The sequence below is a fragment of the Atractosteus spatula genome (genome assembly GCF_055471065.1).
Source record: "Atractosteus spatula isolate fAtrSpa1 chromosome 16 unlocalized genomic scaffold, fAtrSpa1.hap1 SUPER_16_unloc_2, whole genome shotgun sequence".
Lineage (NCBI taxonomy): Eukaryota > Metazoa > Chordata > Actinopteri > Semionotiformes > Lepisosteidae > Atractosteus > Atractosteus spatula.
The window spans coordinates 207,063-235,000 of NW_028296632.1; the positions used below are offsets into that span (position 1 = coordinate 207,063).

The 27,938-nt window shown below is 40.5% G+C and overlaps 3 non-coding genes across 3 annotated transcripts; all 3 read right to left on the reverse strand.

Moving 5' to 3' along the window:
• Positions 1-1,359: 1,359 nt before the first annotated feature.
• Positions 1,360-1,441, reverse strand: trnas-aga (transfer RNA serine (anticodon AGA)). Its single transcript has one exon. It is a non-coding gene; the product is annotated as a tRNA-Ser (tRNA).
• Positions 1,442-14,019: 12,578 nt separating this feature from the next.
• trnas-aga (transfer RNA serine (anticodon AGA)) lies at positions 14,020-14,101 on the reverse strand. The gene has a single exon. It is a non-coding gene; the product is annotated as a tRNA-Ser (tRNA).
• A 1,421-nt stretch (positions 14,102-15,522) lies between these two features.
• trnai-aau (transfer RNA isoleucine (anticodon AAU)) lies at positions 15,523-15,596 on the reverse strand. The gene has a single exon. It is a non-coding gene; the product is annotated as a tRNA-Ile (tRNA).
• Positions 15,597-27,938: the final 12,342 nt, after the last annotated feature.

Consider the following 27,938-nt stretch of genomic DNA (forward strand, 5'->3'; position numbering starts at 1 on the left):
AAAGAGAAGGCGCGCCAAAAAATTTCGGTGCCGTCGTCTCCGCTTTAAAGGTACCCCCGTGCTGGAAGAATTTGACCTCGGAACGTTTGCCCAGCGTAGTTATAGTGGACATAAAAACAAGAGTTCGCTGGCATTATATCCTAGAAGACACAGACCGGCACCAGACCGGTAAATGCTTGATGAACTAGGGATTGGACAGTTTCCAAGTGCTTGTACAATCGATGGAAATGTTCAAATAAATGTGCAAAAGAAATAAACAAAATAATCATTTATTTCTTTATCATATTAGCTAGCTAATATCCTCTCTTTGCTAGTTAGTGGCTGTGTTTCTGCGTTGGGTAGCAACGGGTGACTGTTCTCAGGCGGAAGATGTAAACAGCTTAATTTTCGTGTTAAATAATTTTTAAAAATTAAAATTCATTCTATACAGCAATCACATATTTGGGTACCGTTTCATACAACTTTCATGCTTAAAATGTTTAGGGAGAAATGGAAGACTGGTGTGTATTTTTTCTTTAAACTATCAAGACCAGCCATACACAGTACAGTTAATGTACATACAGTAATGTTTATGTTCCTAAATTAATATCGTTTATGACCTTCAGATGCGTTATGCTCCTCTTCTTTTTATGCTCAGCTACTAAAATTTCCCTTTAGTGGTAAAATTCCATATAAATATTCAAAACTAAGCAGATTGAAATGTGCACAGTAAAGACATTAGATGATTAAATCTTTTCACTACCAACCAATGCACCACGAGTGCCACTGTCGGTCATTTTGGCCAGCCAATCACTTACCGTGGTGCCCTACGGTGCCCTGCGGGTTGGTTACTGTACCACGGGTTTTTACCGCTCATTTTGAATGGCTGCATCTGTAGGTTGTCTCTCGCAGTGTTCAGGAATTGCATTCCGAAACTGAGTCAGATCAAAAGTTGTAAGAAAAGCACCTATGGTGTCGGTTCGAACAGCTTTATTGATTCGATGTTAAAGGCCGGAAATGGGGCACAAGACACGCGACCGCAAAAAGCGTCGCCATCTGCTTCCAGCTGCAAAATGCCGTTTGCAGACGCTGAAGCATTTGAACTTGAACTTTATTGCCATATGTAACCGGTACTGGTACAATGGAATTCTTACTTACAGAAGGTCTCTCGATTGTAAAACAAGTGTAAAAAACAAGACAAAGTGCAAACAGTGCATCAAGACAATGTACAAACAAACAATAGACAATGTGCAAGTAAACATGTAGACATTTCTTTCCAAGGCAGCGGGTACAAGCGATCTCGCGTTTTAAAACCACCAGGAAAAGCAGAAAGGCACTTTTCCTTGCTTGCGCCAGCACACGACGACATGAGGAGAACACCGTAGTCGGCAGGATTCGAACCTGCGCGGGGAGACCCCAATGGATTTCTAGTCCATCGTCTTAACCACTCGGCCACGACTACAGTGAGCACCGCTGTTGCTGCGTTCTTGCTACAATCTCACATGGATCGCGAGGCGCTGGCGGAAACCTTTTTCAAAGTCGTTCTCCATTAAAAAAAAAACCTTTCCAAAATACAAGCCTTGCAGACAGACACGCCTCAGAGGACTTAAGGGTGGCTTCATGTGGGAATGATAAAGTCTCCCCGTCCGGACAGGAAAATGGCACTTTGTTAGACACAAAGAAACAATCAACAACAGACAAATGTCCACAAGCATTTAAGAAGCCGCACCATGTTCTTGCTACAATCTCACACGGATCGCGAGACGCCGGCGGAAATCTTTTTCAAAGTCGTTCTCCGTTAAAAAAAAAAACCTTTCCAAAATACAAACCTTGCAGACAGACACGCCTCCGAGGAACTAAGGGTTGCTTCATGTCGGAATGATAAAGTCTCCCCGTCCGGACAGGAAAATGGCACTTTGTTAGACACAAAAAAACAATCAACAACAGACAAATGTCTACAAGCATTTTAGAAGCCGCACTTGAAATAGCTCTTACATTCGTGTTAGATGCAGGAATCGCCTTTTTATTGACGCTCTTACGAACGCCATGGAAAGCAAAACAAAGCAAAGCAGAGCAGAACAAAACGAACAAAATAAAACCCTCACGTCCTGCACTTGAATATAATGCCGTTACGTGCCGAAGCGGTATTGGACGTCATCCTAGCACTGCAACCCGGGGCGTACGGTATATGGGAATGAGCACACGTCACGAATTGTCTCTAATAACTCCCTGCACTGTAAGGCGCCTTGAAGCGTGCACCCTCAACATTCATCTTTGCGCATCTGTGAAAGGTAAACTCTTGAGCAAACTCTGAACCAGACACTCAAACTCCAGCTAGCATTAGGGGTAGCATTCCCACGCTACTTGAACACTTTGTTTACGCTCAGTGCTGGATTTTGGGAACTTTAGGACGAGTGGGACTTTTCTCCTATCTGTCAATTCGTTTTGTTTTGGAGACTCTTGGCTGTCTGTGTTGTATAGTGCAGCGTGAAGAAAACGTTTTTGAAAACTGTGCCGGCTCAAAAGTTGTAAGAAATCCTCTCCAGCTCTTTTAAGTCTCTTCAGTTTTGTCATTTAAAGTGAAACTAGATGTATAACTGGAGCCTCACTTATGCAAATGGTGAGGCTCCAGTTCGACATCTAGTTTCACTTTATATGACAGAAGTACGTCAGACTGCGCCGGACTGGGGGATCATTTCCGGTTATTTTTACCATCTTAAACATTTGAAATCCTCCCCTAGGCAATTGTGACACTTCATCTTGGCTCCACCTAGGACACTCTTCAATCTTCCATCACTTCTCTCTTCTCCCGCAACACTCTCGTCTGTCGGCAGTATGTGGCGTCTTTGCATTACCACCAATCTCACCACAGCAAGAAAGCAACGGGTTTTGGCAAGAGAGGAGGAGACTGAGAGGTATGTCTTAACACCGATACTACAGTGCTTAAGTACTGCTCACGTATATGTTTCTAGGTTTATATTATGCATTTCATACGGTCAAATTACTTTTGAGCAACTAATAAGAAGCGCGAAACGGTATGCGTTTTAGTTTCGTTTTGTGCTGGGACCCGTGGATTGATTAGAGATATCAAGTACATACAAGTCATTTTTTAAATGTTGTAGTTCGTCTTGAAAAAATGTTACGAGTACATCATCTATCAACAATTACACAGGTTCTGTTTCCATATTGCGGATTTTGGTTACGTAATATTATTTTCTAGATTTCACGTTGTGAATATATGATTTGGGCAAACAGAGCCGAAAAGAAGTACATTATGGGTTGTTGTTGTTTTTTTTGCAGTTTTATCTAGAACAAGCGATGCTTAAACCTTTGTCTGATTCTTGTGAAACTATCCACACGACAGTTACAGTACCTAGGAGTTGACTTCAGTGATGTCACTGATGGGATGTTTCTAAAAATCCATCCTCTGTAAAACGTCTTCTCTAGTTGTCCTGCATATGTATTCGCTAATGAAGCTGTGTGTTCTGAGCCTGGATCTCTACATTTCTGTATGAACCAGCTTAGAGGGCTAAAGACAGCTTGTGTTTAAATTGAGTGTAAGGCAATTTATGCTTCTAAAGTCATGGTCAGCATTTATTATTGTACTGTGCTGTAAACTTGTTCTGTGCCTAGTCACATTATTTTATAGCGTTTTTATAGTGTTATCAAATCCGGTGGCGCTGTGTGTTAGTTTCCTGACTCCCATGTCACATGGTCTGTGATTGAAACCTGTGAAACCGGTTTAATTCGTCACAGCCAGCACTCCGGCAGAGAGGGGGTTGTGTTCGTAAAGTAGAAGCAGGCGAGATTTCCAGCGAAAGACACCTCCCCCCCACCCTCATACGATTCGCATTGTAATTACACATTGTAATTGTATTACACATTGTACACATGCTTAAAAGAGAAGAGAGAAAACGCAAGCCTTCTTCAGGTGTGAGGGTCTTCTGCTCAGAATGAAACGCTAAAATGTAATGTAGGCTCTGAATGGGTTCAATTATGATTTGGGCTTGATTAAGGTCGCTGCCTTTCATCTAAAACCCTACTTGAATCCTTCGAAACTAAAAATCAGCGTTAGTGAGTTCTAAATAAAGAGGTATCCAGGTAACAGTGAAACGGGCGACAGTCTGGGGAGATCGCCCGTTTTCCATGTAAATAGTTCCCTGGTTCCGCACCCCTTGGTGTTTCTCTCGCTCTCTCTCGGGTCACCTGATCATTAGCTCGAAAGATTTCAGTGCTTTGTGTATATTCTAATGGTAGTGGGGGCAGGGTGTGTGGGAACAGGTTTGGTTGAAATTGCATTGGAGATCTATGTTCTTCACACCTGAAACATTTTCTCTGAAAGCATTTTCTTCGCAGTTTAACCGATCTTGTTACAGCATGTTACAGTTTACTATTATTAACCATATTAATTTTAAGTGCTTAATGCCATTTTTTGACCAGGCACGAATATTCTTAAGTCCATATCTTCACAAGGGAATCAGTGCGAATTGTAATACTAATTAAATTAAAACTACTAACTACTAACTAATACTAATTAAAACAAACCAGAAACGTGTTGTTCTGTCTAATGACATTACAAGTGGAAAGATTACAGATTTTAATCGTCTTTAATTTTGTTACGTTATACATTTTAGAAACGTTTCATCCATACAAACACCACAAAACTATTTTCGATTGTATTTCTGAATAGTACAGATGCAGCCATTCAAAATGCGTGAGGTATTTCGCGGCATACCCCGGTGGGCGTGTCACAGTATCACGCGGTATGACGCAGTTAACGTGGTGTCACGTGGTTAACTATCCGGCGTCGCCTTGTAAAACCGCCAGGGGGAGCTTAACCTCTCATGTACAGCATTTGAGCCTTTAATTTTGAACTGTGTATTACAGCATGTTAATCATCAGTCATTAAAATGTTGGTATATTTTATGAAAGCAAGATTGCTCAGTTGGACAAAAGTACACAACCTACCTTTATCAGAAATATCAAAGCCTTTACTGAAGATATTACTAATAGTATTAATAATGGATGACTTTGGACAAGCTGTATACTCAAAGTATAATTTCTTTAGCACATTTGTACAAGCACTTGTAATCTGTCCAAGCCATACTTTGTCAGGCATTTTGTTTTACTTCAACGGGCATAAAAACTTCCTTGCTTTTAACAGGGCGTTTCATAATTTCTAGCTACGAAAATGATTTAAAATGCGACACCTATCATTCAACTAGAGCTTAAAATATCACAAGGAAAAATACACACCGGTATTCCATTTCTCCCTAAACATTGTAAGCTTCGAAGTCTTTAACTAACGTGATACCGGAGTCAACAAGCATACTTTTAGAATTTGATTAAAAGGGAATATAATATGGAATCGCGTATCTCAAGAATTTAATAACGGTATGATTACATCCGTGTACTGCGGCAGGGCTGTGTAGGGCTGTTTCGCCTACCTGATCATGCGAGCTCTCTTGTAGCCTACTGGTCTAGGTGCGTGACTACCAACTGGCAGGTTGTGTGTTCAAATCCAGCTGGTGCTGGACTTTTATTTTAACAAACATTTCTTCGAAAAAATAGGTAAGCGATATTATGGACAATCAGTTGACTTTTATATTTCAAAATATCGCAACATGATCGATATTTGCGATATTTTGAACATATCTTCCCTTCTGACAGCGGTTCCTGCTTCTATTGTGTGTGTGTGTGTGCAACAGTAAATTTTTATAGAGAAATGGAGGCTGGACAGTATGCGTTACAATATAAACATTTATATTGATTTTAATCGTGTTCTGATTTAAATCGCAAACGCGTGTTTAATTATGTGTTTTTAATCATAATCAGGCTAATGCATTTCTACATTTTCTGTATGAACCAGCTTAGAGGTTCATACAGAAAGACAGCTTGTGTTTAAATTGAGTGTAAGGTAATTTATGCTTCTAAAGTCATGGTCAGTATTATTGTACTGTGCTGTACTGTGTCACATTATTTTATAGCGTTTTTATTGTGTTATTAAATCCGGTGGCGCTGTGTTAGTTTCCTGACTCACATTATTTAAACTACCACACTGATCATTCATCTCTAAATAAACTTTATTTTATATAGCGTTTTAAGCGATTAGGTAATTAGATTGCTCATAAACCTAATCGCTTTTTCTACATAAACACAGTGTGATTGCTCTCTGAAAATGCTTTTCCTTTATTTTTAAAGTAGGCTCAGATCGTATTATTATAAACTTTCTTGGAAAAATGTATTTTATGTAAACCATGTTTGCTATTAATTCATTTAGGGCTAAAATACGTTCATTGTCTTCCAATCGAGTCGAGTTGACATTGGAAGCCTGCTACACCCGGACTGTTAAACCAACGCATTAGCACGTCAAAGCCCATTGAGCCAGTATTGGCTTTAGTATCCCCCCCTTCTCCCCTCAATTCAATTCAATTCAAGGTGTTTTATTTGCATGACAGATGGGTACAAGCAGTGTTGGGTATGTATATTGTAACGCTTACAGCAGACAGGCACTGTGTAGGAGCCGACGCACCAGAGCAGCGCCTGCATTTATAACTTAGTTTTTAAAATTAGTCAAGCAATACGAAGCATCTCCTTTTACTTAGTGCCTGAGCACACTGCAACGCGTGTGAAGCCCATAAACGATATTAATTTTGGAACTTAAACATACAGTATATGGCTGGTCTCGGTACTTTAAAGAAAACATACACACCAGTATTCCATTTCTCCCTAAACATTTTAAGCATCGAAGTCTTTAACTAATGCGATACCGGAGTCAACAAGCATACTTTTAGAATTTGATTAAAAGGGAATATAATATGGAATCGCGTATCTCCAGAATTTAAAGACCAGACAATCGCAAACTCGTTTTCAATAAAATTATTTTATTCATTCAGCAGTTTGTGAGAGGGACATCCAGCAGGGAGAGACACACACACCGGTTTTCATTGACAACATTGTTTTTTTTTCAATTCCTCTTGTCTAACAGGAATGTTTTGTTTGTGGACAGACTGTTAGACAAGAGGAAAAGACCGCCTCCTACTACGAAGCATTTCGTTGATCCGATCACGAATTCTTTTCCAGTCGTACGCAGCAAGGGTTGAGAATCTCCGATTCACCATCGTACTAATGGTTTCCCGGAGATTGCAAGGCAAGGCACTTTTGCCTCTGGACCCATCGAAATTTACAGACGTGGTCCACCCCCAGTAAATTTCAAAAGTCACAAGATTTCGAAACACGAGGGCGGCGTAGCGGTCGGCTCTTGCTTTCCCGTCTATGCCGATGCACTGCAAGTACAACCCCCCCTCCATCTCCTGGGTGATGGGTAGCAGTTGGACATCTGGGAGAATTATTCGTCCCACTGGCATCTGTGAATTCCGCTGTGCTTCCTGGGGGGAGATAGCCGGCGGGGACAGCATCAACAGAGTCCTGCGCGGTGGTGAACTGAGAGGCCGGGATGGAGTGTCCTGAGGCGGTGTGTGCTCTGCGGGGGGCAGAGCTTCCGCCAGGCATTGCAACCTGCGCGGCGGGGAGAGGCACTTTTCAGGAGACAGCTGCTCAACTGTTTGACTGCTGGAACATACTGTCTCCTTCCTCTGCATTTTCAGGAGTGTCTCTAGCCTCCCAGTCCTCCCCAGTAATGCATCGTACTGCTCCCGCTGCTGCCGAAATGTCTCCATACAGGTGCTGCTTCTACAGGTTGGCACCCTGGCCAGTGGCCGAGAGCAGAGACCCACGGCCTGTGGCAAAATAACATAAGTCATGTAAGAAATAAAGTCACACAGTAGTATTCATCAGTCGCGGAACAGAAGTCAAAATAAACTTTTCTTTTTTTCCGTCTTACCGCTTTCTTTTTTACTGTCCTTGTGGTAGATCGTTTCGCCCGTGCGGTGTTTTCTTGAAGAACAGGCTACGAAGAAATAATTATAATTGAATTTAAAATTCAAAACGGCAATAATACCTTGTAATATGCGCTGTAATCGCGTATTTCAGATGAAGTCTGCTGTATTTGCTTACCCTTCGCTCTTTGGAAGCTGGGGCGGCAGAAGCACCTCGTCTCTTCCCGTAAAAGGTCTTGGTCTCCATACTGTACTATGGTCGCTGTAGTGCAGGTTCGCAGTTTTTTTTTTTGCGATGGGAGCTCACCCAATCCCTTGGTGTCTTTTATGCTATATTCACCTGTACGGCTAGAGTGTGTTCATTGTCTTCCAATGAAAGGCGGGTGCCTTTTGCCGAAGTCGGGAGACATTGGGGGCTTGCCACACCCGGACTGTTAAACCAACGCATTAGCACGTCAAAGCGCATTGAGGACCCGGGCGCAATAGTTGTTTTGTCCCTTGATTTACTGATCTGCATTAATTAAATCTTGTCAGTCAGGTCTTTTTTTCTCTATTTTAATTGTCGTTTACACATGCACGACTTTAAAAGCTAGCATGACAGGTTTCGATTCACATTAGCTGGCGAGCCTTGTTAAAAAAAACAATGACAATGTAACATGCCACTGTTTGTTCATGAACAAAGTTATACTGAGATTTCCTTAGATACGCGATTAAAAAATAAATAAAAATTTGAATCTCCTGCGGAACACATTCCATAAGAATCAGCGGTTCTACAACATATATCACCTTTAAAGGTGGCTTCTCAAAACGCTTTACGGGATAAAAACAACCAGAACAGCAGCAACAACAATATTGTATTTCATTGCACTTTGAAAACCAAGTAATAACTTAACTCAGTACGTGCAAACGTTTTGTATGTTGCTGTCTTGAATGCCTGCGTACCCATAAGTATCTTATTTGCCTTGAGGCCTGTCTACAGTATATTTGTCCCCCTATCTCCCTCAATTCAATTCAATTCAAGGTGTTTTATTTGCATGACAGATGGGTACAATTCTTGTTGGGAATGTATACTTTGATATTTACACCCGGCGCGTCACCGAGGGAGCGTCTGCATTTATAACTTAGTTTTTAAAATTAGTCAAGCAATATGAAGCATCTCCTTTAGCTTTTAAGTCCCTTATGGTTTTTTCGTATTATATTCCCTATTAATCAAACTCTAAGAGTATGTATCGGCTTGTCAGTCAGGTCTTTTTTTCTCTTTTTCAATTGTCGTTTACACATGCACGACTTTAAAAGCTAGCAAGACAGGTTTCGATTCACATTAGCTGGCGAGCCTTGTTAAAAAAAACAATGACAATGTAACATGCCACTGTTTGTTCATGAACAAAGTTATACTGAGACTTCCTTAGATACGCGATTAAAAAATAAATAAAAATTTGAATCTCCTGCGGAACACATTCCATAAGAATCAGTGGTTCTACAACATATATCGCCTTTAAAGGTGGCTTCTCAAAACGCTTTACGGGATAAAAACAACCAGAACAGCAGCGACAACAATATTGTATTTCATTGCACTTTGAAAATTGCATTTGAGCACGGTTTTTGACTTTCTTAAAATTGCATTTTGGGCGCGGACAGCACATACAAGGGTTAATGAACTGCGCCAAGAAATTTAAAATAGTTTTCTTTAGGTGTGAGGGTAGGAATGGACCGCAGCAGGCATAATCAGCAAACCAGGAAAACAAAGAACAGGACAGGTGAGATGTGTAGCCAGAAAGCGAGTGATCAGAAAAAGGAAATGGATTTGTCAACTGATTGTCCATAATATCGCTTACCTATTTTTTCGAAGAAATGTTTGTTAAAATAAAAGTCCAGCACCAGCTGGATTCGAACACACAACCTGCCAGTTGGTAGGCACACACCTAGACCAGTAGGCTACAAGACAGCTCGCATGATCAGGCAGGCGAAACAGCCCTACACAGCCCTGCCGCAGTACACGGATATAATCATACCGTTATTAAATTCTTGAGATACGCGATTCCATATTATATTCCCTTTTAATCAAATTCTAAAAGTATGCTTGTTGACTCCGGTATCACGTTAGTTAAAGACTTCGAAGCTTACAATGTTTAGGGAGAAATGGAATACTGGTGTGTATTTTTTTCTTGAAAGTACCAAGACCAGCTATATACTGTATGTTTATGTTCCAAAATTAATATCGTTTATGGCCTTCACACGCGTTACAGTATGCTCCTATTCTTTTTATGCTCAGCTACTAAGATTTCCCTTCAGTGGTAAAATTCAATATCTACAACGAGCACAGTAAAGACGTTTACAGTAAGTCTTTCTACGACAGACCAATGGACCATGAGTGCCCCTGTCGGTCAACCAATCACGCACCGCGGTATCCCGTGTCATCATACCTGCGGTATCTGTACCGCGGTGTCTGTACCGCGCACTTTGAATGGCTGCATCTGTATGTTACACTTAGTTCACTGTTTTAAATAGATCTAATTAAGAAAGTTAAGTGTTAGCATAAACTATTAGCAATCAATAATATTAAATTTAGCACTGTAATAAGCTGTTGCACTTTCCCCCGCATCTTGTAAAAATATATTTTCATTGTTCAAATATACATTAAGTCTGACTATCATATAATAAGTTAAATACAAAACTAAAGAAAAAATAGGGTTAAATATAATTCAAAATATTTTGCTAACAATGTTAACTGTTTATGAATAATAAAATGTATTAACTAAGGAGTAGGATGGCTCAGTTGTTAGTATGTTTTTTTGTTTTGTTTCTTTTTCATAAATACAACAGTAGTACCTGATGTCTCAGTGGCTTTCAAAATTAAATTATGCATGCAAACCTGTGAACTAGAAAGATAACTAAGATATCCATCCATTTATAATGGTGGCGAAGTGGTTAGCATTGCTATCTTGCAGCACTGGGGTCCTAGGTTCAATTCCTGCCATCCTGTGTGTGAGGGGTTTACATGTTCTCTCTGGGTTAGATGGTTTTTCTCCATATGTGTGATATGACTCCCTCTCGCACTCCAAAACATACTGGTAAGTTAATTGGTTTATGGGAAAACTGGCCCTGGCGTGTGTGTGTTTGTGTCTGTCTGTCCTGTGATGGACTGGCGCTATGTCCAGGGTGTATTCTGCCTTGTGTCCGTTGCTTACTGGGATAGGCTCCAAATCCTCTGTACTGGATAAAGAGATTAGAAATGGATGGAAGTAAAGGCACTGTGTGGATGGAACTATACACAGTGTTAGAAACCCACGATGAAATGGCAGCATCTCACTGAGAATAAAATATTTTATAGTGCTGGCTTAAGGAAACAGCCTTTCCACCTCTCTTGCACATCAGTATCCATACCTAGTTATTTAAACAAATTGCCTCTAAGTATAAACATCTTAATATGCTGGCTCTGTGGATCCGCATCAGCTATGTTTGCCCATTCCTTCAATTCATGTGCATCCAACACACAGTTCAATGCCAGCAACTACACATAATCTAAAATACAATCCTTATTTCAGTATCTATGTAAACATATAGTCTGTTAACTTCATCATCTTCATCAAAAGTATGCCTAACCCCATTAGGAAGTGTTCTTGTTATAAGTGTATTCCTCAGCTTTCCCCAAATTATCTTCTTCTTGCCAACATCTCTAGTCTTTTATCCTGCAATAACTCAGCCAACACTTAAATCTCCAAAAGCTGCTTGTGTTAATTTCTTTAAATCACAAATATCATGTGTAAATACTGGCCATGTAATACTCTGCATTGTGGAATAATAGTTTATTTTAAAGGGAACTAGAGAAATCAAGAAAGGCTTTTTTTCTAGAATTAATAAATGCACATCCTGTTCACTGGGGAAATTAAATCCACACTGAGCAATCTTCAATATGTTCAGAATATGACAGCAAGAATCCTATCAGGGATGCATTACACCTGTTTTCAAGTCCTTGCACTGGTTACCTATCAGATTTCGAGTCAACTTCAAAATCCTTATCCTCCTTATATACTGCCCTACAACTGTTATTATTGATCACCGAATTATTGTACTTGACATGACTTCATTCAGCCTTTCCTGAACGTCTATGACAGGCAGAGAGAGTGCTGTTTCTGGTGCGATCTTTTGCAGCTGACATTTCACTGTTTTAAACGAACAAGAAATTAGATTGCTCATAAATCAGTTATTCTATATAAACACAGCGTAATTGCCCTCCGAAAATCCTCTTTTTCTTGTTCGTTTTAGAGACCTTGATCGAAACTGATTTTAGATGTCAGAAAGGATTTATTTTCTCTGTATTTCCTACATTGCTTTGTCGAGATTTTAACTTTATATCTAACTTTATATCTAGGCTCAGATTTCAACTATAAATCGTACAGTAATTAATAGCAGTAAATACTGATGTTTTGCGCCCTCTTACCACAAAAATATATGTTTTGTAGTTGGGATTAACTTTATTTCGTACGCGTAGCTACTCCGATTCGGACACCGAACAGTTAAAGATGGTGGCAAATCAGACACCCAGAGGGGGGGCGTCTTCTCGCCTCCATAACTAAAATGCCAAATAGGAGTGGCTTAAGCGACATACACAGTCGTGTAACTGACAGTTTGAGGTAGCCTATCGTGTAAATTTCGCTTTGTTGCTGATAGGTTAAGCTTTCGAAACTCTGCCCCAAAGTCATGTGACTGATTTTTCGCCCTGTTTCGTTGGTTAAACGCAATGATCACATGCACCACCATGGTAACTGGGATGTGTAGTTTTTAATTCCGTTTGAATTATAACTGTACGTACTGTCTTCATATTTGGCCAGGGCTTTAAAGAGAAGGCGCGCCAAAAAATTTCGGTGCCGTCGTCTCCGCTTTAAAGGTACCCCCGTGCTGGAAGAATTTGACCTCGGAACGTTTGCCCAGCGTAGTTATAGTGGACATAAAAACAAGAGTTCGCTGGCATTATATCCTAGAAGACACAGACCGGCACCAGACCGGTAAATGCTTGATGAACTAGGGATTGGACAGTTTCCAAGTGCTTGTACAATCGATGGAAATGTTCAAATAAATGTGCAAAAGAAATAAACAAAATAATCATTTATTTCTTTATCATATTGGCTAGCTAATGTCCTCTCTTTGCTAGTTAGTGGCTGTGTTTCTGCGTTGGGTAGCAACGGGTGACTGTTCTCAGGCGGAAGATGTAAACAGCTTAATTTTCGTGTTAAATAATTTTTAAAAATTAAAATTCATTCTATACAGCAATCACATATTTGGGTACCGTTTCATAAAACTTTCATGCTTAAAATGTTTAGGGAGAAATGGAAGACTGGTGTGAATTTTTTCTTTAAACTATCAAGACCAGCCATACACAGTACAGTTTATGTACATACAGTAATGTTTATGTTCCTAAATTAATATCGTTTATGACCTTCAGATGCGTTATGCTCCTCTTCTTTTTATGCTCAGCTACTAAAATTTCCCTTTAGTGGTAAAATTCCATATAAATATTCAAAACTAAGCGGATTGAAATGTGCACAGTAAAGATATTAGATGATTAAATCTTTTCACTACTAACCAATGCACCACGAGTGCCCCTGTCGGTCATTTTGGCCAACCAATCACTTACCGCGGTGCCCTACGGTGCCCTGCGGGTTGGTTACTGTACCACGGGTTTTTACCGCTCATTTTGAATGGCTGCATCTGTAGGTTGTCTCTCGCAGTGTTCAGGAATTGCATTCCGAAACTGAGTCAGATCGAAAGTTGTAAGAAAAGCACCTATGGTGTCGGTTCTAACAGCTTTATTGATTCGATGTTAAAGGCCGGAAATGGGGCACAAGACACGCGACCGCAAAAAGCGTCGCCATCTGCTTCCAGCTGCAAAATGCAGTTTGCGGACGCTGAAGCATTTGAACTTGAACTTTATTGCCATATGTAACCGGTACTGGTACAATGGAATTCTTACTTACAGAAGGTCTCTCGATTGTAAAACAAGTGTAAAAAACAAGACAAAAACAAGACAAAGTGCAAACAGTGCATCAAGACAATGTACAAACAAACAATAGACAATGTGCAAGTAAACATGTAGACATTTCTTTCCAAGGCAGCGGGTACAAGCGATCTCGCGTTTTAAAACCACCAGGAAAAGCAGAAAGGCACTTGCTTGCGCCGACACACGACGACGTGAGGAGGACACCGTAGTCGGCAGGATTCGAACCTGCGCGGGGAGACCCCAATGGATTTCTAGTCCATCGCCTTAACCACTCGGCCACGACTACAGCAAGCGCTGTGGTTGCTGCGTTCTTGCTACAATCTCACATGGATCGCGAGGCGCCGGCGGAAACCTTTTTCAAAGTCGTTCTCCATTAAAAAAAAAACCTTTCCAAAATACAAGACTTGCAGACAGACACGCCTCAGAGGACTTAAGGGTGGCTTCATGTGGGAATGATAAAGTCTCCCCGTCCGGACAGGAAAATGGCACTTTGTTAGACACAAAGAAACAATCAACAACAGACAAATGTCCACAAGCATTTAAGAAGCCGCACCATGTTCTTGCTACAATCTCACACGGATCGCGAGACGCCGGCGGAAATCTTTTTCAAAGTCGTTCTCCGTTAAAAAAAAAAAACCTTTCCAAAATACAAACCTTGCAGACAGTCACGCCTCAGAGGACTTAAGGGTTGCTTCATGTGGGAATGATAAAGTCTCCCCGTCCGGACAGGAAAATGGCACTTTGTTAGACACAAAAAAACAATCAACAACAGACAAATGTCTACAAGCATTTTAGAAGCCGCACTTGAAATAGCTCTTATATTCGTGTTAGACGCTGGAATCGCCTTTTTATTGACGCTCTTACGAACGCCATGGAAAGCAAAACAAAGCAAAGCAGAGCAGAACAAAACGAACAAAATAAAACCCTCACGTCCTGCACTTGAATATAATGCCGTTACGTGCCGAAGCGGTATTGGACGTCATCCTAGCACTGCAACCCGGGGCGTACGGTATATGGGAACGAGCACACGTCACGAATCGTCTCTAATCACTCCCTGCACTGTAAGGCGCCTTGAAGCGTGCACCCTCAACATTCATCTTTGCGCATCTGTGAAAGGTAAACTCTTGAGCAAACTCTGAACCAGACGCTCAAACTCCAGCTAGGATTAGGGGTTGCATTCCCACGCTACTTGAACACTTTGTTTACGCTCAGTGCTGGATTTTGGGAACTTTAGGACGAGTGGGACTTTTCTCCTATCTGTCAATTCGTTTTGTTTTGGAGACTCTTGGCTGTCTGTGTTGTATAGTGCAGCGTGAAGAAAACGTTTTCGAAAACTGTGCCGGCTCAAAAGTTGTAAGAAATCCTCTCCAGCTCTTTTAAGTCTCTTCAGTTTTGTCATTTAAAGTGAAACTAGATGTATAACTGGAGCCTCACTTATGCAAATGGTGAGGTACAGAAGTACGTCAGACTGCGCCGGACTGGGGGATCATTTCCGGTTATTTTTACCATCTTAAACATTTGAAATCCTCCCCTAGGCAATTGTGACACTTCATCTTGGCTCCACCTAGGACACTCTTCAATCTTCCATCACTTCTCTCTTCTCCCGCAACACTCTCGTCTGTCGGCAGTATGTGGCGTCTTTGCATTACCACCAATCTCACCACAGCAAGAAAGCAACGGGTTTTGGCAAGAGAGGAGGAGACTGCCTGGCCCGAACGGGGATCGAACCCGCGACCTTGGCGTTATTAGCACCACGCTCTAACCAACTGAGCTAACAGGCCTCGTGCCTGCTGTCCTCTCTGTGCTGCAAAAAATGGAATTCAGGGAAGTTTCTTTTGTCCTTCTTTGAATAGAAAGCCCTGCGATTCAGTGTACGGGCTTTCTCGTGCTGTTTAATGGTTCTTGTAACCCAAATCCTACACTGGCCTGAAGTGCCCCCCCATTTCATAGCATTTTTCAGCTGATTTCAAATGTACCTAAAGGAGAAGCATTATTGAAGACCATCAATTACCAAGAGCTTTTGTCAAAGGTTTTGGTGGTCACTTTTAATGAGCACAGAGAGCTATGACCTCGGATTTACATCTCATCCAAAAGACGGCGCCTTTTTACCACACAGCGTCTCCGTCACTATACTGGGGCATTGGGACCCGCACAGACCTCAGGGTGAGCGTCCCACCGCTGGCTCCATTAACACCGCTTCCAGCTGTAAGCTTTGCTTTTCCCTGTAGGTCACCCTCATGCGGTTACTGACCTGGCTCACAGCTTCTAAGCTTCAGTGGGTTTTCAGTTGCGAGTTGAAAGGGGATGCAAGTGATGGAGCCGCTAACTGCAAAAGCCACTGCATTGGCCGGGAATCGAACCCGGGCCTCCCACGTGGCAGGTGAGAATTCTACAACTGAACCACCAATGCACACTGCAAGGGTCTCCAAAAAAGACGTTTTTTTACCACTCTGTGCTGGATGTTGGGTCCCAAGGGAACTTCTGGACGAGTGAGAATTTTCTGCTATCAAAATTTGGTTTCGGAGACTTTTGGCAGCCTACAGATGCAGCCATTCAAAATCCGCAGGCGATACCGCATTATTTTGCGGTACGCTGTACGCAGTCTACCGCAAGCTACCGGTAAATACCGCGAGTTACCTTAAATTCTCCTATAATACGACAAGCAAAATAATAGTATCCGGAATTTCCGCAAGGTGGAGCTAATAAAGCTCAACCTCTCATGTTTGAGCTGTGCCCATCAAAGACTTTAACGAAGATATTACTAATAGTATTAATAATGAATGACCTTGGACAAGCTGTAAGTGTAAACTCAAAGTATTGCCCTGGTCAACATTTTTTTTTTCATTGACCATCTTTGTAAAAGTAACACCACAGCATTTCGCAATCACGCATTTGTTTCCAATCATGCAAAGTACAGTAATTTTTGAGAATCGATTCACCATGCCTTTCACATGCTCATAAAAGAGATTGATTTAGGAACATAAACATATTACCATATGAAAACTGTAATGTATACAGTATGTATATGTATATTTAATGTCTTAACTGTGCCCGTTTAAGTATTGAATATTCATATCTAATTTTACCACTGAAGGGAAATCTTAGTAGCTGAGCATAAAAAGAATAAGAGCATACTGCAACGCGTGTGAAGGCCATAAACGATATTAATTTTGGAACATAAACATACAGTATATGGCTGGTCTCGGTACTTTAAAGAAAACATACACGAAACATGGTTTCATTATGACCAGAATCGGTCTTGAGATATTTTTAACTTGATTTACAGTATTTGAGATGTATGTCTTAACACCGATACTACAGTGCTTAAGTACTGCTCACGTATATGTTTCTAGGTTTATATTATGCATTTCATACGGTCAAATTACTTTTGAGCAACTAATAAGAAGCGCGAAACGGTATGCGTTTTAGTTTCGTTTTGTGCTGGGACCCGTGGATTGATTAGAGATATCAAGTACATACAAGTCATTTTTTAAATGTTGTAGTTCGTCTTGAAAAAATGTTACGAGTACATCATCCATCAACAATTACACAGGTTCTGTTTTCATATTGCGGATTTTGGTTACGTAATATTATTTTCTAGATTTCACGTTGTGAATATATGATTTGGGCAAACAGAGCCGCAAAGAAGTACATTATGGGTTGTTGTTGTTTTTTTTGCAGTTTTATCTAGAACAAGCGATGCTTAAACCTTTGTCTGATTCTTGTGAAACTATCCACACGACAGTTACCGTACCTAGGAGTTGACTTCAGTGATGTCACTGATGGGATGTTTCTAAAAATCCATCCTCTGTAAAACGTCTTCTCTAGTTGTCCTGCATATGTATTCGCTAATGAAGCTGTGTGTTCTGAGCCTGGATCTCTACATTTCTGTATGAACCAGCTTAGAGGGCTAAAGACAGCTTGTGTTTAAATTGAGTGTAAGGCAATTTATGCTTCTAAAGTCATGGTCAGCATTTATTATTGTACTGTGCTGTAAACTTGTTCTGTGCCTAGTCACATTATTTTATAGCGTTTTTATAGTGTTATCAAATCCGGTGGCGCTGTGTGTTAGTTTCCTGACTCCCATGTCACATGGTCTGTGATTGAAACCTGTGAAACCGGTTTAATTCGTCACAGCCAGCACTCCGGCAGAGAGGGGGTTGTGTTCGTAAAGTAGAAGCAGGCGAGATTTCCAGCGAAAGACACCTCCCCCCCACCCTCATACGATTCGCATTGTAATTACACATTGTAATTGTATTACACATTGTACACATGCTTAAAAGAGAAGAGAGAAAACGCAAGCCTTCTTCAGGTGTGAGGGTCTTCTGCTCAGAATGAAACGCTAAAATGTAATGTAGGCTCTGAATGGGTTCAATTATGATTTGGGCTTGATTAAGGTCGCTGCCTTTCATCTAAAACCCTACTTGAATCCTTCGAAACTAAAAATCAGCGTTAGTGAGTTCTAAATAAAGAGGTATCCAGGTAACAGTGAAACGGGCGACAGTCTGGGGAGATCGCCCGTTTTCCATGTAAATAGTTCCCTGGTTCCGCACCCCTTGGTGTTTCTCTCGCTCTCTCTCGGGTCACCTGATCATTAGCTCGAAAGATTTCAGTGCTTTGTGTATATTCTAATGGTAGTGGGGGCAGGGTGTGTGGGAACAGGTTTGGTTGAAATTGCATTGGAGATCTATGTTCTTCACACCTGAAACATTTTCTCTGAAAGCATTTTCTTCGCAGTTTAACCGATCTTGTTACAGCATGTTACAGTTTACTATTATTAACCATATTAATTTTAAGTGCTTAATGCCATTTTTTGACCAGGCACGAATATTCTTAAGTCCATATCTTCGCAAGGGAATCAGTGCGAATTGTAATACTAATTAAATTAAAACTACTAACTACTAACTAATACTAATTAAAACAAACCAGAAACGTGTTGTTCTGTCTAATGACATTACAAGTGGAAAGATTGCAGATTTTAATCGTCTTTAATTTTGTTACGTTATACATTTTAGAAACGTTTCATCCATACAAACACCACAAAACTATTTTCGATTGTATTTCTGAATAGTACAGATGCAGCCATTCAAAATGCGTGAGGTATTTCGCGGCATACCCCGGTGGGCGTGTCACGGTATCACGCGGTATGACGCAGTTAACGTGGTGTCACGTGGTTAACTATCCGGCGTCGCCTTGTAAAACCGCCAGGGGGAGCTTAACCTCTCATGTACAGCATTTGAGCCTTTAATTTTGAACTGTGTATTACAGCATGTTAATCATCAGTCATTAAAATGTTGGTATATTTTATGAAAGCAAGATTGCTCAGTTGGACAAAAGTACACAACCTACCTTTATCAGAAATATCAAAGCCTTTACTGAAGATATTACTAATAGTATTAATAATGGATGACTTTGGACAAGCTGTATACTCAAAGTATAATTTCTTTAGCACATTTGTACAAGCACTTGGAATCTGTCCAAGCCATACTTTGTCAGGCATTTTGTTTTACTTCAACGGGCATAAAAACTTCCTTGCTTTTAACAGGGCGTTTCATAATTTCTAGCTACGAAAATGATTTAAAATGCGACACCTATCATTCAACTAGAGCTTAAAATATCACAAGGAAAAATACACACTGGTATTCCATTTCTCCCTAAACATTGTAAGCTTCGAAGTCTTTAACTAACGTGATACCGGAGTCAACAAGCATACTTTTAGAATTTGATTAAAAGGGAATATAATATGGAATCGCGTATCTCAAGAATTTAATAATGGTATGATTACATCCGTGTACTGCGGCAGGGCTGTGTAGGGCTGTTTCGCCTACCTGATCATGCGAGGTCTCTTGTAGCCTACTGGTCTAGGTGCGTGACTACCAACTGGCAGGTTGTGTGTTCAAATCCAGCTGGTGCTGGACTTTTATTTTAACAAACATTTCTTCGAAAAAATAGGTAAGCGATATTATGGACAATCAGTTGACTTTTATATTTCAAAATATCGCAACATGATCGATATTTGCGATATTTTGAACATATCTTCCCTTCTGACAGCGGTTCCTGCTTCTATTGTGTGTGTGTGTGTGCAACAGTAAATTTTTATAGAGAAATGGAGGCTGGACAGTATGCGTTACAATATAAACATTTATATTGATTTTAATCGTGTTCTGATTTAAATCGCAAACGCGTGTTTAATTATGTGTTTTTAATCATAATCAGGCTAATGCATTTCTACATTTTCTGTATGAACCAGCTTAGAGGTTCATACAGAAAGACAGCTTGTGTTTAAATTGAGTGTAAGGTAATTTATGCTTCTAAAGTCATGGTCAGTATTATTGTACTGTACTGTACTGTGTCACATTATTTTATAGCGTTTTTATTGTGTTATTAAATCCGGTGGCGCTGTGTTAGTTTCCTGACTCACATTATTTAAACTACCACACTGATCATTCATCTCTAAATAAACTTTATTTTATATAGCGTTTTAAGCGATTAGGTAATTAGATTGCTCATAAACCTAATCGCTTTTTCTACATAAACACAGTGTGATTGCTCTCTGAAAATGCTTTTCCTTTATTTTTAAAGTAGGCTCAGATCGTATTATTATAAACTTTCTTGGAAAAATGTATTTTATGTAAACCATGTTTGCTATTAATTCATTTAGGGCTAAAATACATTCATTGTCTTCTAATCGAGTCGAGTTGACATTGGAAGCCTGCTACACCCGGACTGTTAAACCAACGCATTAGCACGTCAAAGCCCATTGAGCCAGTATTGGCTTTAGTATCCCCCCCTTCTCCCCTCAATTCAATTCAATTCAAGGTGTTTTATTTGCATGACAGATGGGTACAAGCAGTGTTGGGTATGTATATTGTAACGCTTACAGCAGACAGGCACTGTGTAGGAGCCGACGCACCAGAGCAGCGCCTGCATTTATAACTTAGTTTTTAAAATTAGTCAAGCAATACGAAGCATCTCCTTTTACTTAGTGCCTGAGCACACTGCAACGCGTGTGAAGCCCATAAACGATATTAATTTTGGAACTTAAACATACAGTATATGGCTGGTCTCGGTACTTTAAAGAAAACATACACACCAGTATTCCATTTCTCCCTAAACATTTTAAGCATCGAAGTCTTTAACTAACGCGATACCGGAGTCAACAAGCATACTTTTAGAATTTGATTAAAAGGGAATATAATATGGAATCGCGTATCTCCAGAATTTAAAGACCAGACAATCGCAAACTCGTTTTCAATAAAATTATTTTATTCATTCAGCAGTTTGTGAGAGGGACATCCAGCAGGGAGAGACACACACACCGGTTTTCATTGACAACATTGTTTTTTTTTCAATTCCTCTTGTCTAACAGGAATGTTTTGTTTGTGGACAGACTGTTAGACAAGAGGAAAAGACCGCCTCCTCCTACGAAGCATTTCGTTGATCCGATCACGAATTCTTTTCCAGTCGTACGCAGCAAGGGTTGAGAATCTCCGATTCACCATCGTACTAATGGTTTCCCGGAGATTGCAAGGCAAGGCACTTTTGCCTCTGGACCCATCGAAATTTACAGACGTGGTCCACCCCCAGTAAATTTCAAAAGTCACAAGATTTCGAAACACGAGGGCGGCGTAGCGGTCGGCTCTTGCTTTCCCGTCTATGCCGATGCACTGCAAGTACAACCCCCCCTCCATCTCCTGGGTGATGGGTAGCAGTTGGACATCTGGGAGAATTATTCGTCCCACTGGCATCTGTGAATTCCGCTGTGCTTCCTGGGGGGAGATAGCCGGCGGGGACAGCATCAACAGAGTCCTGCGCGGTGGTGAACTGAGAGGCCGGGATGGAGTGTCCTGAGGCGGTGTGTGCTCTGCGGGGGGCAGAGCTTCCGCCAGGCATTGCAACCTGCGCGGCGGGGAGAGGCACTTTTCAGGAGACGGCTGCTCAACTGTTTGACTGCTGGAACATACTGTCTCCTTCCTCTGCATTTTCAGGAGTGTCTCTAGCCTCCCAGTCCTCCCCAGTAATGCATCGTACTGCTCCCGCTGCTGCCGAAATGTCTCCATACAGGTGCTGCTTCTACAGGTTGGCACCCTGGCCAGTGGCCGAGAGCAGAGACCCACGGCCTGTGGCAAAATAACATAAGTCATGTAAGAAATAAAGTCACACAGTAGTATTCATCAGTCGCGGAACAGAAGTCAAAATAAACTTTTCTTTTTTTCCGTCTTACCGCTTTCTTTTTTACTGTCCTTGTGGTAGATCGTTTCGCCCGTGCGGTGTTTTCTTGAAGAACAGGCTACGAAGAAATAATTATAATTGAATTTAAAATTCAAAACGGCAATAATACCTTGTAATATGCGCTGTAATCGCGTATTTCAGATGAAGTCTGCTGTATTTGCTTACCCTTCGCTCTTTGGAAGCTGGGGCGGCAGAAGCACCTCGTCTCTTCCCGTAAAAGGTCTTGGTCTCCATACTGTACTATGGTCGCTGTAGTGCAGGTTCGCAGTTTTTTTTTTTGCGATGGGAGCTCACCCAATCCCTTGGTGTCTTTTATGCTATATTCACCTGTACGGCTAGAGTGTGTTCATTGTCTTCCAATGAAAGGCGGGTGCCTTTTGCCGAAGTCGGGAGACATTGGGGGCTTGCCACACCCGGACTGTTAAACCAACGCATTAGCACGTCAAAGCGCATTGAGGACCCGGGCGCAATAGTTGTTTTGTCCCTTGATTTACTGATCTGCATTAATTAAATCTTGTCAGTCAGGTCTTTTTTTCTCTATTTTAATTGTCGTTTACACATGCACGACTTTAAAAGCTAGCATGACAGGTTTCGATTCACATTAGCTGGCGAGCCTTGTTAAAAAAAACAATGACAATGTAACATGCCACTGTTTGTTCATGAACAAAGTTATACTGAGATTTCCTTAGATACGCGATTAAAAAATAAATAAAAATTTGAATCTCCTGCGGAACACATTCCATAAGAATCAGCGGTTCTACAACATATATCGCCTTTAAAGGTGGCTTCTCAAAACGCTTTACGGGATAAAAACAACCAGAACAGCAGCAACAACAATATTGTATTTCATTGCACTTTGAAAACCAAGTAATAACTTAACTCAGTACGTGCAAACGTTTTGTATGTTGCTGTCTTGAATGCCTGCGTACCCATAAGTATCTTATTTGCCTTGAGGCCTGTCTACAGTATATTTGTCCCCCTATCTCCCTCAATTCAATTCAATTCAAGGTGTTTTATTTGCATGACAGATGGGTACAATTCTTGTTGGGAATGTATACTTTGATATTTACACCCGGCGCGTCACCGAGGGAGCGTCTGCATTTATAACTTAGTTTTTAAAATTAGTCAAGCAATATGAAGCATCTCCTTTAGCTTTTAAGTCCCTTATGGTTTTTTCGTATTATATTCCCTATTAATCAAACTCTAAGAGTATGTATCGGCTTGTCAGTCAGGTCTTTTTTTCTCTTTTTCAATTGTCGTTTACACATGCACGACTTTAAAAGCTAGCAAGACAGGTTTCGATTCACATTAGCTGGCGAGCCTTGTTAAAAAAAACAATGACAATGTAACATGCCACTGTTTGTTCATGAACAAAGTTATACTGAGACTTCCTTAGATACGCGATTAAAAAATAAATAAAAATTTGAATCTCCTGCGGAACACATTCCATAAGAATCAGCGGTTCTACAACATATATCGCCTTTAAAGGTGGCTTCTCAAAACGCTTTACGGGATAAAAACAACCAGAACAGCAGCGACAACAATATTGTATTTCATTGCACTTTGAAAATTGCATTTGAGCACGGTTTTTGACTTTCTTAAAATTGCATTTTGGGCGCGGACAGCACATACAAGGGTTAATGAACTGCGCCAAGAAATTTAAAATAGTTTTCTTTAGGTGTGAGGGTAGGAATGGACCGCAGCAGGCATAATCAGCAAACCAGGAAAACAAAGAACAGGACAGGTGAGATGTGTAGCCAGAAAGCGAGTGATCAGAAAAAGGAAATGGATTTGTCAACTGATTGTCCATAATATCGCTTACCTATTTTTTCGAAGAAATGTTTGTTAAAATAAAAGTCCAGCACCAGCTGGATTCGAACACACAACCTGCCAGTTGGTAGGCACGCACCTAGACCAGTAGGCTACAAGACAGCTCGCATGATCAGGCAGGCGAAACAGCCCTACACAGCCCTGCCGCAGTACACGGATATAATCATACCGTTATTAAATTCTTGAGATACGCGATTCCATATTATATTCCCTTTTAATCAAATTCTAAAAGTATGCTTGTTGACTCCGGTATCACGTTAGTTAAAGACTTCGAAGCTTACAATGTTTAGGGAGAAATGGAATACTGGTGTGTATTTTTTTCTTGAAAGTACCAAGACCAGCTATATACTGTATGTTTATGTTCCAAAATTAATATCGTTTATGGCCTTCACACGCGTTACAGTATGCTCCTATTCTTTTTATGCTCAGCTACTAAGATTTCCCTTCAGTGGTAAAATTCAATATCTACAACGAGCACAGTAAAGACGTTTACAGTAAGTCTTTCTACGACAGACCAATGGACCATGAGTGCCCCTGTCGGTCAACCAATCACGCACCGCGGTATCCCGTGTCATCATACCTGCGGTATCTGTACCGCGGTGTCTGTACCGCGCACTTTGAATGGCTGCATCTGTATGTTACACTTAGTTCACTGTTTTAAATAGATCTAATTAAGAAAGTTAAGTGTTAGCATAAACTATTAGCAATCAATAATATTAAATTTAGCACTGTAATAAGCTGTTGCACTTTCCCCCGCATCTTGTAAAAATATATTTTCATTGTTCAAATATACATTAAGTCTGACTATCATATAATAAGTTAAATACAAAACTAAAGAAAAAATAGGGTTAAATATAATTCAAAATATTTTGCTAACAATGTTAACTGTTTATGAATAATAAAATGTATTAACTAAGGAGTAGGATGGCTCAGTTGTTAGTATGTTTTTTTGTTTTGTTTCTTTTTCATAAATACAACAGTAGTACCTGATGTCTCAGTGGCTTTCAAAATTAAATTATGCATGCAAACCTGTGAACTAGAAAGATAACTAAGATATCCATCCATTTATAATGGTGGCGAAGTGGTTAGCATTGCTATCTTGCAGCACTGGGGTCCTAGGTTCAATTCCTGCCATCCTGTGTGTGAGGGGTTTACATGTTCTCTCTGGGTTAGATGGTTTTTCTCCATATGTGTGATATGACTCCCTCTCGCACTCCAAAACATACTGGTAAGTTAATTGGTTTATGGGAAAACTGGCCCTGGCGTGTGTGTGTTTGTGTCTGTCTGTCCTGTGATGGACTGGCGCTATGTCCAGGGTGTATTCTGCCTTGTGTCCGTTGCTTACTGGGATAGGCTCCAAATCCTCTGTACTGGATAAAGAGATTAGAAATGGATGGAAGTAAAGGCACTGTGTGGATGGAACTATACACAGTGTTAGAAACCCACGATGAAATGGCAGCATCTCACTGAGAATAAAATATTTTATAGTGCTGGCTTAAGGAAACAGCCTTTCCACCTCTCTTGCACATCAGTATCCATACCTAGTTATTTAAACAAATTGCCTCTAAGTATAAACATCTTAATATGCTGGCTCTGTGGATCCGCATCAGCTATGTTTGCCCATTCCTTCAATTCATGTGCATCCAACACACAGTTCAATGCCAGCAACTACACATAATCTAAAATACAATCCTTATTTCAGTATCTATGTAAACATATAGTCTGTTAACTTCATCATCTTCATCAAAAGTATGCCTAACCCCATTAGGAAGTGTTCTTGTTATAAGTGTATTCCTCAGCTTTCCCCAAATTATCTTCTTCTTGCCAACATCTCTAGTCTTTTATCCTGCAATAACTCAGCCAACACTTAAATCTCCAAAAGCTGCTTGTGTTAATTTCTTTAAATCACAAATATCATGTGTAAATACTGGCCATGTAATACTCTGCATTGTGGAATAATAGTTTATTTTAAAGGGAACTAGAGAAATCAAGAAAGGCTTTTTTTCTAGAATTAATAAATGCACATCCTGTTCACTGGGGAAATTAAATCCACACTGAGCAATCTTCAATATGTTCAGAATATGACAGCAAGAATCCTATCAGGGATGCATTACACCTGTTTTCAAGTCCTTGCACTGGTTACCTATCAGATTTCGAGTCAACTTCAAAATCCTTATCCTCCTTATATACTGCCCTACAACTGTTATTATTGATCACCGAATTATTGTACTTGACATGACTTCATTCAGCCTTTCCTGAACGTCTATGACAGGCAGAGAGAGTGCTGTTTCTGGTGCGATCTTTTGCAGCTGACATTTCACTGTTTTAAACGAACAAGAAATTAGATTGCTCATAAATCAGTTATTCTATATAAACACAGCGTAATTGCCCTCCGAAAATCCTCTTTTTCTTGTTCGTTTTAGAGACCTTGATCGAAACTGATTTTAGATGTCAGAAAGGATTTATTTTCTCTGTATTTCCTACATTGCTTTGTCGAGATTTTAACTTTATATCTAACTTTATATCTAGGCTCAGATTTCAACTATAAATCGTACAGTAATTAATAGCAGTAAATACTGATGTTTTGCGCCCTCTTACCACAAAAATATATGTTTTGTAGTTGGGATTAACTTTATTTCGTACGCGTAGCTACTCCGATTCGGACACCGAACAGTTAAAGATGGTGGCAAATCAGACACCCAGAGGGGGGGCGTCTTCTCGCCTCCATAACTAAAATGCCAAATAGGAGTGGCTTAAGCGACATACACAGTCGTGTAACTGACAGTTTGAGGTAGCCTATCGTGTAAATTTCGCTTTGTTGCTGATAGGTTAAGCTTTCGAAACTCTGCCCCAAAGTCATGTGACTGATTTTTCGCCCTGTTTCGTTGGTTAAACGCAATGATCACATGCACCACCATGGTAACTGGGATGTGTAGTTTTTAATTCCGTTTGAATTATAACTGTACGTACTGTCTTCATATTTGGCCAGGGCTTTAAAGAGAAGGCGCGCCAAAAAATTTCGGTGCCGTCGTCTCCGCTTTAAAGGTACCCCCGTGCTGGAAGAATTTGACCTCGGAACGTTTGCCCAGCGTAGTTATAGTGGACATAAAAACAAGAGTTCGCTGGCATTATATCCTAGAAGACACAGACCGGCACCAGACCGGTAAATGCTTGATGAACTAGGGATTGGACAGTTTCCAAGTGCTTGTACAATCGATGGAAATGTTCAAATAAATGTGCAAAAGAAATAAACAAAATAATCATTTATTTCTTTATCATATTGGCTAGCTAATGTCCTCTCTTTGCTAGTTAGTGGCTGTGTTTCTGCGTTGGGTAGCAACGGGTGACTGTTCTCAGGCGGAAGATGTAAACAGCTTAATTTTCGTGTTAAATAATTTTTAAAAATTAAAATTCATTCTATACAGCAATCACATATTTGGGTACCGTTTCATAAAACTTTCATGCTTAAAATGTTTAGGGAGAAATGGAAGACTGGTGTGAATTTTTTCTTTAAACTATCAAGACCAGCCATACACAGTACAGTTTATGTACATACAGTAATGTTTATGTTCCTAAATTAATATCGTTTATGACCTTCAGATGCGTTATGCTCCTCTTCTTTTTATGCTCAGCTACTAAAATTTCCCTTTAGTGGTAAAATTCCATATAAATATTCAAAACTAAGCGGATTGAAATGTGCACAGTAAAGATATTAGATGATTAAATCTTTTCACTACTAACCAATGCACCACGAGTGCCCCTGTCGGTCATTTTGGCCAACCAATCACTTACCGCGGTGCCCTACGGTGCCCTGCGGGTTGGTTACTGTACCACGGGTTTTTACCGCTCATTTTGAATGGCTGCATCTGTAGGTTGTCTCTCGCAGTGTTCAGGAATTGCATTCCGAAACTGAGTCAGATCGAAAGTTGTAAGAAAAGCACCTATGGTGTCGGTTCTAACAGCTTTATTGATTCGATGTTAAAGGCCGGAAATGGGGCACAAGACACGCGACCGCAAAAAGCGTCGCCATCTGCTTCCAGCTGCAAAATGCAGTTTGCGGA